This window comes from Delphinapterus leucas, chromosome 2 (assembly GCF_059928025.1).
Source record: "Delphinapterus leucas isolate spDelLeu-1000000601 "Yukka" chromosome 2, BTC_Dleu_Yukka2, whole genome shotgun sequence".
Classification (NCBI taxonomy): Eukaryota; Metazoa; Chordata; class Mammalia; order Artiodactyla; family Monodontidae; genus Delphinapterus; species Delphinapterus leucas.
In genome coordinates this window covers 122,228,979-122,240,591 of record NC_143130.1, presented here as the reverse complement: position 1 = coordinate 122,240,591, position 11,613 = coordinate 122,228,979, and the positions used below count along the sequence as shown (strand labels likewise).

At 39.0% G+C, this 11,613-nt stretch overlaps 1 long non-coding RNA gene across 1 annotated transcript in view; it reads right to left on the bottom strand.

Moving 5' to 3' along the window:
* Positions 1–3,918: 3,918 nt before the first annotated feature.
* LOC115803645 (uncharacterized) overlaps positions 3,919–11,613 on the bottom strand; it is a 66,790-nt gene continuing 59,095 nt past the window's right edge. Inside the window, exon 3 of the long non-coding RNA XR_016392170.1 lies at positions 3,919–11,613. This exon is cut by the window's right edge and continues 24,748 nt beyond it. This is a non-coding gene — a long non-coding RNA (uncharacterized LOC115803645).

Here is an 11,613-nt window from a genome sequence, read left to right as displayed (position 1 = left end):
GGAAGAGAGCTTATATGAAAAAATAAGGGCCCAAAATTTCCCAAATCTGAGGAAAGAAATGGATATACAAATTTTAAAAGCTCAAACAATTCTAACTACGATAAATCCATAGAGAACCAAACAGAGACACATTATAACCAAACTGCCTAAAGTAAAAGACAAAGAGAGAATCTTGGAAGCAGCAAGAGAAAAGCAATTCATCACATACAAGGGAGCTTCTGTAAGATTATCAGTGGATTTCTCAGTATAAATTTAGCAGGACAGAAGGCAATGAAATAATATATTCCAAATGCTAGGGTAAAAAAAAAAAAAAACAAAAAGCTGTCAATCAAAATACTATATCCAGTAAAACTGTCTTTCAAAATGAAGGAGCAATTAAGACTTTCCTAGATAAACAAAAGCCAAGGGAATTCATTAACAGTTAACCTGCTCCACAAGAAATGCTAAAGGGATTCCTTCAAGTTGAAATGAAAGGACAATATACAACCATACAAAGCCAAATAAAAATATAAGGTTCTCCAGTGAAGGTAAATACATGAACTAACATAGCCTTACTACTGTAAACTGGAGCATAGAACTTAAAGTATGAAAACATTTTTAAAAGCAAAAATCTATGTTAATGGGTATATAATATTTAAAGATGTAATTTGTGACAATACCATAAAAGTGGGGGGAGGGGGTGGAGCAGTAGCGTTTTTGAATGCAACCAAAGTTAAGTTATTATAAGATTAAAACAGAAACTACAACTTTAAGTTAACTTATATAATTGGAATGGTGACCACACACACAAAAAAATATATAGAATATACAGAAAATAAAATGAAAAGAGAATCAAAGCACATCACTGCAAAAAATCAATGGAATGGGAGACCTTCAAGATGGCGGAAGAGTAAGATGTGGAGATAAGCTTCCTCCCAACAAATACATCAGAAATACATCTACATGTGGGACAACTCCTACAGAACACCTACTGAATGCTGGCAGAAGACCTCAGACCTCCCAAAAGGCAAGAAACTCCCCATATACCAGGGTAGGGCAAAAGAAAAAACAGAGACAAAAGAATAGGGATGGGACCAGCACCTCTGGGAGGGAGCTGTGAAGGAGGAAAAGTTTCCACACACTAGGAAGCCCCTTCACTGGCAGAGACGGGGGGCTGGCGGGGAGAAATTTTCGGAGCCATGGAGGACAGCGCAGCAACAGGGGTGCAGAGGGCAAAGCAGAGAGATGCCCGCACAGAGGATCAGTGCCGACCAGCACTCAAAAGCCTGCTCACCCGCCAGGACGGGTTGGGGCTGGGAGCTGAGGCCCCAGCTTCGGAGGTCAGATCCCAAGGAGAGGACTAGGGTTGGCTGTGTGAGCACAGCCTGAAGGGGTCGCCACAGCTAGCCAGGAGGGACTCCGGGAAAAAGTCTGGAACTGCTGAAGAGGCAAGAGACTTTTTCTCGCCTCTTTGTTTCGCAGTGCACGAGGAGAGGGGATTAAGAGCACCGCCTAAACGAGCCCCAGAGATGGGCGTGAGCCGCGGCTAACAGCACGGACCCCAGAGACAGGCATGAGACGCTAAGGCTACTGCTGCAGCCACCAAGAAGCCTGTGTGCAAGCACAGGTCACTATCCACACCTCCCCTCCCAGGAGTCTGTGCAGCCCACCACTGCCAGCGTCCCGCGATCCAGGGACAACTTCCCCAGGAGAACACATGGCGTGCCTCAGGCTCTTGCAATGTCAGGCCAGCCTCTGCTGCCGCAGGCTCACCGCACATTCCGTACCCCTCCCTCCCTGCGGCCTGAGTGAGCCAGAGCCCCTGAATCAGCTGCTCTTTTAACCCCATCCTGTCTGAGCGAAGAACAGACGCCCTCAGGCGACCTACATGCAGAGGTGGGGCCAAATCCAAAGCTGAACCCCAGGGGCTGTGCGAACAAAGAAGAAAAAGGGAAATCTCTCCCAGCAGGCTCAGGAGCCACAGTCAACTTGATGTACCCTGCATCTGTGGAACACCTGAATAGACAACAAATCATCCCAAATTGAGGGGGTGGACTTTGGGAGCAATGATATATATATATTTTTTCCTTTTCCTCTTTTTGTGAGTGTGTATGTGTATGCTTCTGTGTGTGATTTTGTCTGTATAGCCTTGCTTCTATCATTTGTCCTAGGATTCTTTCTGTTTCTTTCTTTCTTTTAAGTATAGTTTTTACTGCTTGTTATCATTGGTGGATTTGTTTTTTGGTTTGGTTGCTCTCTTCTTTCTTTTTTATTACTTCTAACTTTTTTAATAATTATTTTTATTTTAATAACTATTTTACTTTATTATTATTTTCTTTTTTTCTCCCTTTTATTCTGAGCCGCATGAATAACTGGGTCTTGGTGCTCTGGCCGGGTGTCAGGCCTGTGCCTCTGAGGTGGGAGAGCCGAGTTCACCACCAGAGACCTCCGAGGTCCACATATCAAACAGCGAAAATCTCCCAGATATCTCCGTCTCAACGCCAAGACCCAGCTCCACTCAACGACCAGCAACCTACAGTGCTGGACACCCTATGCCAAACAACTAGCAAGACAGGAACACAACCATACCCACTAGCAGAAAGGCTGCCTAAAATATTAATAAGGTCACAGACACCCCAAAAGACACCACTGGATGCAGACCTGCCCACCAGAAAGACAGGATCCAGCCTCATCCACTAGAACACAGGCACTAGTCCCCTACACCAGGAAGCCTACACAACCCCTGAACCAACTTTAGCCCCTGGGGGCAGACACCAAAAACAACGGGAACTACGAACATGCAGCCTGAGAAAAGGAGACCCCAAACACAGTAAGTTAAGCAAAATGAGAAGACAGAGAAACACACAGCAGATGAAGGAGCAAGGTAAAAACCCACCAGACCAAACAAATGAAGAGGAAATAGGTAGTCTACCTGAAAAAGAATTCAGGGTAATGATAGTAAAGATGATCCAAAATCTTGGAAATAGAATGTAGAAAATACAAGAAATGAGAAAATACAAGAAACGTTTAACAAGGACCTAGAAGAACTAAAGAGCAAACAAACAATGATGAGCAACACAATAAATGAAATTAAAAATCTCTAGAAGGAATCAATAACAGAATAACTAAGGCAGAAGAACAGATAAGGGACTGGGAAGATAAAATAGTGGAAATAACTACTGCAGAGCAGAATAAAGAAAAAATAATGAAAAGAATTGAGGACAGTCTCAGAGACTTCTGGGACAACATTAAACACACCAACATTCGAATTACAGGGGTCCCAGAAGAGAAGAGAAAAAGAAAGGGACTGAGAAAATATTTGAAGAGATTATAGTTGAGAACTTCCCTAACATGGGAAAGGAAATAGTTAATCAAGTCCAGGAAGAACAGAGAGTCCCATACAGGATAAATCCAAGGAAAAACATGCCAAGACACATATTAATCAAACTATCAAAAATTAAATACAAAGAAAAACTATTAAAAGCAGCAAGGGAAAAACAACAAATAACATACAAGGGAATCCCCATAAGGGTAACAGCTGATCTTTCAGCAGAAACTCTGCAAGACAGAAAGGAGTGGCAGGACATATTTAAAGTGACGAAAGGGAAAAGCCTACAACCAAAATTACTCTATCCAGCAAGGATCTCATTCAGATTCGACAGAGAAATTAAAACCTTTAGAGACAAGCAAAAGCTAAGAGAACTCAGCACCACCAAACCAGCTTTACAACAAATGCTAAAGCAACTTCTCTAGGCAGGAAACACAAGAGAAGGAAAAGACCTACAATAACAAACCCAAAACGATTAAGAAAATGGTAATAGGAACATACATATTGATAATTACCTTAAATGTAAATGGATTAAATGCTCCAACCAAAAGACATAGACTGGCTGAATGGATACAAAAGCAAGATGCATATATATGCTGTCTACATGAGACCCACTTCAGACCTAGCAACACATAGAGACTAAAAGTGAGGGGATGGAAAAAGATATTCCATGCAAATGGAAATCAAAAGAAAGCTGGAGGGCTTCCCTGGTGGCGCAGTGGTTGAGGGTCCGCCTGCCGATGCAGGGGACGCGGGTTCATGCCCCAGTCCGGGAGGATCCCGCGTGCCACGGAGCAGCTGGGCCCGTGAGCCGTGGCCCCTGGGCCTGTGCATCCACAGCCTGTGCTCCACAATGGGAGGGGCCACAGCAGTGAGAGGCCCGCGTACCACACACACACAAAAAAAACAAAGCTGGAGTAGCAGTTCTCATATCAGACAAAATAGGCTTTAAAACAGACTACTACAAGAGACAAAGAAGGACACTACATAATGATCAAGGGATCAATCCAAGAAGAAGATATAACAATTGTAAATATTTATGCACCCAACATAGGAGCACCCCATTCCATAAGGCAAATGCTAACAACCATAAAAGGGGAAATCGACAGTAACACAATCATAGTAGCAGACTTTAACACCCCACTTTCACCAATGGACAGATCATCCAAAATGAAAATAAATAAGGAAACACAAACTTTAAATGATACGTTAAACAAGATGGCCTTAATTGATATTTATAGTACATTACATCCCCAAACAACAGAATACACTTTCTTCTCAAGTGCTCATGGAACATACTCCAGGGTAGATCATATCTTTAGTCAGAAATCAAGCCTTTGTAAATTTAAGAAAATTGAAATCGTATAAAGTATCTTTTCCGATCACAACATTATGAGACTACATATCAACTACAGGAAAAAATCTGTAAAAAATACAAACACATGGAGGCTAAACAATACATTACTTAATAACAAAGAGATCACTGAAGACATCAAAGAGGGAATCAAAAAATACCTAGAAACAAATGACAATGAAAACATGAGGACCCAAAACCTATGGGATGCAGGAAAAGCAGTTCTAACAGGGAAGTTTATAGCAATACAATCGTACCTTAAGAAACAAGAAAAATCTCAAATACACAATCTAACCTTACACCTAAAGGATTTAGAGAAAGAAGAACAAAAAACCCCAAAGTTAGCAGAAGGAAAGAAATCATAAAGGTCAGATCAGAAATTAATGAAAAAGAAATGAATGAAACAATAGCAAAGATCAATAAAGCTAAAAGTTGGTTCTTTGAGAAGATAAACAAAATTGATAAACCTTTAGCCAGACTCATCAAGAAAAAAAGGGAGAAGACTCAAATCAATAGAATTAGAAATGAAAAAGGAGAAGTAACAACTGACACTGCAGAAATACAAAGGATCATGAGAGATTACTACAAGCAACTATGTTCCAATAAAATGGACAACCTGGAAGAAATGGAAAATTGTTAGAAAAGTACAACCTTCTGAGACTGAACCAGGAAGAAATAGAAAATATAAACAGACCAATCACAAGCACTGAAATTGAAACTGTGATTAAAACTCTTCCAACAAACAAAAGCCCAGGACCAGATGGCTTCACAGGTGAATTCTATCAAACATTTAGAGAAGAGCTAACACCTATCCTTCTCAAACTCTTCCAAAATATAGCAGACGGAGGAACACTCCCAAACTCATTCTATGAGTTCACCATCACCCTGATACCAAAACCAGACAACGATGTCACAAAGAAAGAAAACTACAGGCCAATATCACTGATGAACATAGCTGCAAAAATCCTCAACAAAATACTAGCAAACAGAATCCAACAAAACATTAAAAGGATCATACACCATGATCAAGTAGGGTTTACCCCAGGAGTGCAAGGATTCTTCAATATACGCAAATCAATCAATGTGATACACCATATTAACAAACTGAAGAATAAAAACCATATGATCATCTCAATAGATGCAGAAAAAGCTTTTGACAAAATTCAACACCGATTTATGATAAAAACCCTCCAGAAAGCAGGCATAGAGGGCACTTACCTCAACATAATACAGGTAATATATGACAAACGCACAACCAACATCGTCCTCAATGGTGGAAAACTGAAACCATTTTCACTAAGATCGGGAACAAGAAAAGGTTGCCCACTCTCTCCACTATTATTCAACATTGTTTTGGAAGTTTTAGTCACAGCAATCAGAGAAGAAAAAGAAATAAAAGGACCCAAATCAGAAAAGAAGTAATTTGTCACTGTTTGCAGATGACATGATACTATACATAGAGAATCCTAAAGATGCTACCAGAAAACTACTAGAGCTAATCAATGAATTTGGTAAAGTAGCAGGATACAAAATAAATGCACAGAAATCTCTTGCATTCCTATACACTAGTGACAAAAAAATCTGAAAGAGAACTTAAGGAATCACTCCCATTTACCATTGCAACAAAAAGAATGAAATACCTAGGAATAAACCTACCTAAGGAGAAAAAAGACCTGTATGCAGAAAACTATAAGACATTGATGAAAGAAATTAAAGATGATACAAACAGATGCAGAGATATACCACGTTCTTGCATTGGAAGAATCAACATTGTGAAAATGACTATACTACCCAAAGCAATCTACAGATTCATTGTAATCCCTATCAACATATCACTGGCATTTTTCAGAGAACTAGAACAAAAAATTTCACAATTTGTATGGAAGCACAAAAGACCCCGAATAGCCAAAGCAATCTTGAGAAAGAAAAACGAAGCTATAGGAATCAGGCTTCCAGACTTCAGACTATATTACAAAGCTACAGTAATCAAGACAATATGATACTGACACAAAAACAGAAATCTAGATCAATGGAACAGGATAGAAAGCCCAGAGATAAACCCATGCACATATGGTCACCTTATTTTTGATAAAGGAGGCAGGAATATACAATGGAGAAAAGACAGCCTCTTCAATAAGTGGTGCTGGGAAAACTGGACAGCTACATGTAAAAGAATGAAATTAGAACACTCCCTAACACCATACACAGAAATAAACTCAAAATGCATTAAAGACCTAACTGTAAGGCCAGACAGTATAAAACTCTTTGAGGATAACATAGGCAGAACACTCTATGACATCAATCACAGCAAGTTCTTTTTTGACCCACCTCCTAGAGAAATGGAAATAAAAACAAAAATAAACAAATGGTACCTAATGAAACTGAAAAGCTTTTGCACAGCAAAGGAAACCATAAACAAGACGAAACAACAACCCTCAGAATGGGAGAAAATATTTGCAAATGAAGCAACTGACAAAGGATTAATCTCCAAAATTTACCAGCACCTCATGCAGTTCAATATCAAAAAAGCAAACAACCCAATCCAAAAATGGGCAGAATACCTAAATAGACATTTCTCCAAAGAAGATATACAGATTGCCAACAAACACATGAAAGAATGCTCAACATCTTTAATCATTAGAGAAATGCAAATCAAAACTACAACGAGGTATCACCTCACACCAGTCAAAATGGCCATGGTCAAAATCTGCAAACAATAAATGCTGGAGAGGGTGTGGAAAAAAGGGAATCCTCTTGCACTGTTGGTGGGAATGTAAATTGATACAGCTACTATGGAGAACAGTATGGAGGTTCCTTAAAAAACTAAAAATAGAACTATCATACGACCCAGCAATCCCACTACTGGGCATATACCCTGAGAAAACCATAATTCAAAAAGAGTCATGTACCACAATGTTCATTGCAGCTCTATTTACAATAGCCAGGACATGGAGACAACCTAAGTGTCCATCGACAGATGAATGGATAAAGAAGATGTGGCACATATATACAATGGAATATTACCCAGCCATAAAAAAGAAACAAAATTGAGTTATTTGTAGTGAGGTGGATGGACCTAGAGTCTGTCATACAGAGTGAAGTAAGTCAGAAAGAGAAAAACAAATAACGTATGCTAACACATATATATGGAATCTAAAAGAAAAAGAAAATGGTCATGAAGAACCTAGCGGTAGGACAGGAATAAAGTTGCAGACCTACTAGAGAATGAACTTGAGGATACGGGGAGGGGGAAAGGTAAGCTGGGACAAAGTGAGAGAGTGGCATGGACATATATACACTACCAAATCTAAAATCGATAGCTAGTGGGAAGCAGTCGCATAGCACAGCAAGATCAGCTTGGTGCTTTGTGACCACCTAGAGGGTTGGGATAGGGAGGGTGGGAGGGAGGGAGACGCAAGAAGGAAGAGATATGGGGATATATGTATAGGTATAGATGATTCACTTCGTTATAAAGCAGAAACTAACACACCACTGTAAAGCAATTATACACCAATAAAGATGTTAAAAAAAAAAGTCAATGGAACACAAAGGAAGACAGTAAGAAAGGAAACGAGGGACAAAAAAGCTACAAGATACACAGAACACAAGTAACAAAACTGGCAATAGTAAGTCCTTCCCCATCAGTAACTAATGTAAATACAAATGGTTTAAACTCCCATCAAATGACATAGATTGTCTGAATGGATTTTTAAAAGAGTCCAATTATATACTGACTACAAGAGACTCAGATGTAAGGACACACATAAGCTGAAAGTGGAAGGAGTAAAATATATATTCCATGCAAACAACAACTAAAAGAAAGTAGAACGGACTACAATAATTTCAGTCATGCTTGTCTCCAAAAGAGATAATGCAAGTCTGAACTTGGGCAGTGGAAAAGTAGAGAATGGGATGGATTCCAGAAATATTTATGACACAGGAGTTGATCACTGAGGAAGATGAGGCAGAAAGGAAAATCAAGGATGACTTTCAGCTTTCTCTAAAGGGAAAAGAAAATATTGACTTAGAAGGAGAAAGGCAAAAAAATGAGAGAAACCTACCAAAGAAGGAATAGATTCTCTTGTCTTATCCCTAAGAGAACTTTTTCTTTTCCTTAACTCATTGAAACAGTTTCTACATAGGCACCTTAAATTGAACTATAAAGCAGAAAAACCAAGAATGCTAACATGTAATCAGATATAACTTTACTAAGCTTTTACTTATTTTTAAATGAGCACAGCGAGATGAAACTATATTTAGTCTTACATCTCTAGGCTTATGTGTGCCTAAAGGAATCATACAGGCTTTATTTTTTGTGAGCAATTGGAAGATGTTTCAATTTTTTTTTTTTTTTAATTTTTGGCCACACTACAAGGCATGTGAGATCTTAGTTCCCCCACCAGGGATCAAATCTGCGCCCCCTGCATTGGAAGGCAGAGTCTTAACCACTGGACCACCAGGGAAGTTCTCAACTTTTTAATGGGAAGAAAAATCTAATTTGACAATACTTTCTTTTCTCAAATTGTAGTTGACTACATAATTAATTTTTAATTAACTTTTATTGGAGTATAGTTGCTTCAATAATATTGTGTTAGTTTCTACTGTACAGCAAAATGAATCAGCCATACATATACATATATCCCCTCCATTTTGGACTTCCTTCCCATTCAGGTCACCACAGTGCATTAAGCAGAGTGCCCTGTGCTACAAATTATGTTCTCATTAGTTATCTATTCTGTACATAGTATCAATAGTGTATATGGATACCAAGGGGGAAAGGGGGGGTGAGAGGAATTGGGAGACTGGGATTGACAGATAATTAACTTTTAAAGTGATGGTAGAAAAGTCAATTGCATTATCCTTATAGTAATCATTTTTCAGGTCTTACAACACAACTACATCCTGACTAGATGTTCACAATCTCTGAAAAGAAGCTGCCCTCTTCAGTATCTACCTTCCTTCAAAAGAACCATACGTAAAAGGCCTGACAGGCTGAGTGAAGAGAAGAACAAATACAGCTATTCAAATTACAGCGAAGTAATCTACTTTCATGTAACTGAGGCAAGAGGACTTTCCTATTGAAGTATCAAGATAATTACCAATTCTCAGCTTTAATTGTCCCAGGGAAAAACTAGTCTGAAAAAAACAAAAAACAAAAAGACAGCTCTAAGAAATTCAGAAAGTAGTTTCCTGAACATTTTGTAACTTGAAGAAAAGGACTTTGCAATCCGAGTAGCACTTTCTGCAAACCCTAAAACAGAGAAGTACAAGAAAGTTAGGAGGAACAGTACAATGGCAAATAATTAGGGCAATCTGCCCTTTGCATGGTTTCTGGTCAGAGAGCAATCAGGAATAAAACAGAATGCGTCCCACACTTTATTTAATTGGAGATAGAAAATATCATAGACAAGATTTATTATGTAGGCACAAGTTAAGCAGAAAATATCATAGACAAGATTTATTATGTAGGCACAAGTTAAGAGAAATCATATTTTAATAATATTGTGGACACTGAATCTGAAATTAATCAGACAAGTTGGAGAAAACTTTGCAGGCAAGCAAAAACACTTGAAATCTTCCATCTCCCTTCACTACTTGGGATATTTTAAAACAGAAAGGTCTAAATTCCCAGATTTAGAGATACTTTTTTGTTCTAGCTTAGTGAATGGGAACATTGCTTTTTTTCAGTCTAGCTTGATGTTTAATGGCATCCCTGCTTTTCCCCCATATCCCTTTTCAGTTTAGCCCGGTGTAGCCCTGAAAAGGATACAGGTTTCCCTCAGATTATAAATGCTAGTCAGCCTGTAATCCTCAGCACTTTTTTTTCTCACTGCCTGGCATCCAGGTATCCTTCCCAACAATTACTCCATTTGACTCTTTCTCTTTCATAGGGTACAGTCTTGGTGCAACTGCAATCCAGGTGTCCTGCCCTCAACCCTTGATGAAAGTCAAAGAGGTCCCTGAACAGTCCCTCTGAGAGTTCAGATTCTACCTCCCAGGGCCTGAAGGTAGGACCTATCAGATTCCCTATCCTAGGATTTAAATCTACCATATATTTAAATGCTTTAGTGATAGCACAATGTTTCTGAACGTGATTTTCTATACTTTCCATCAATTCCAGAGACTCCCTGAGATCCTCCCACCAAAAAAAATCTTTTGCTTAAGTTAACTAAAGTTGGTTTCTTCTACCTGTAACTCAAGAACAGTGACACTATCATATCATTGTAAATACTGTTTACTATTTTTCAACTTTGAGAATCAACCTAAACCAAACCCAGAGAACACAATTTTGGTTATAGAGGAGACTTTTCATGGTCGTGACTTGGAATATATAGCGGGTGGTGTTGCAGGACATTATTACCACACTTCCAAAGATCTCTGTAAAATGTGGCTTCTTTAAGCAGCAAAGAATTCAAGCAGATTGAAGAGGAACAGAAAATCCAATTATGCTGGGGGTTCCCAATTAGATGGAGCTGTTGCTTATCTTCAGTGTTAAATTACACTCCACTAAGTCTCTCATCATCAGATAAACTTAAATTATCCTTTAGCCTCCAAGGCAGAGCTCCTAGACTTAAATTCCCTTAGCCTTTTCCTGGCAGCTTTTACTTGTCTTCCCTGTGCATCTCAGGGGATGGTTTCATAGGCAGGGCAGAGCATGCCTGAAAGGTCCAGCTGAGTTTTATCAATTTGCAAGTGCATACACCCTATTTCAATTAACTCACATTGCTTATGGACTTTTATCTAATAATAATTCACCTTGAGCAGGTCCTGTGTTTTTATTACACAATATTCTTATCATTGTGCAGCTTCCCCAGACTGAAGCCAGGTTTCTCCTCCCACCAGCAGGCCTCACTATGTCTCACTCCAGGTGAAAAGTATAAATTAACAGAAAAAAAGGGCAGAATTGTTAATATCCTTCTTTCACATTAATAGGAATCAAGATACTAACTAA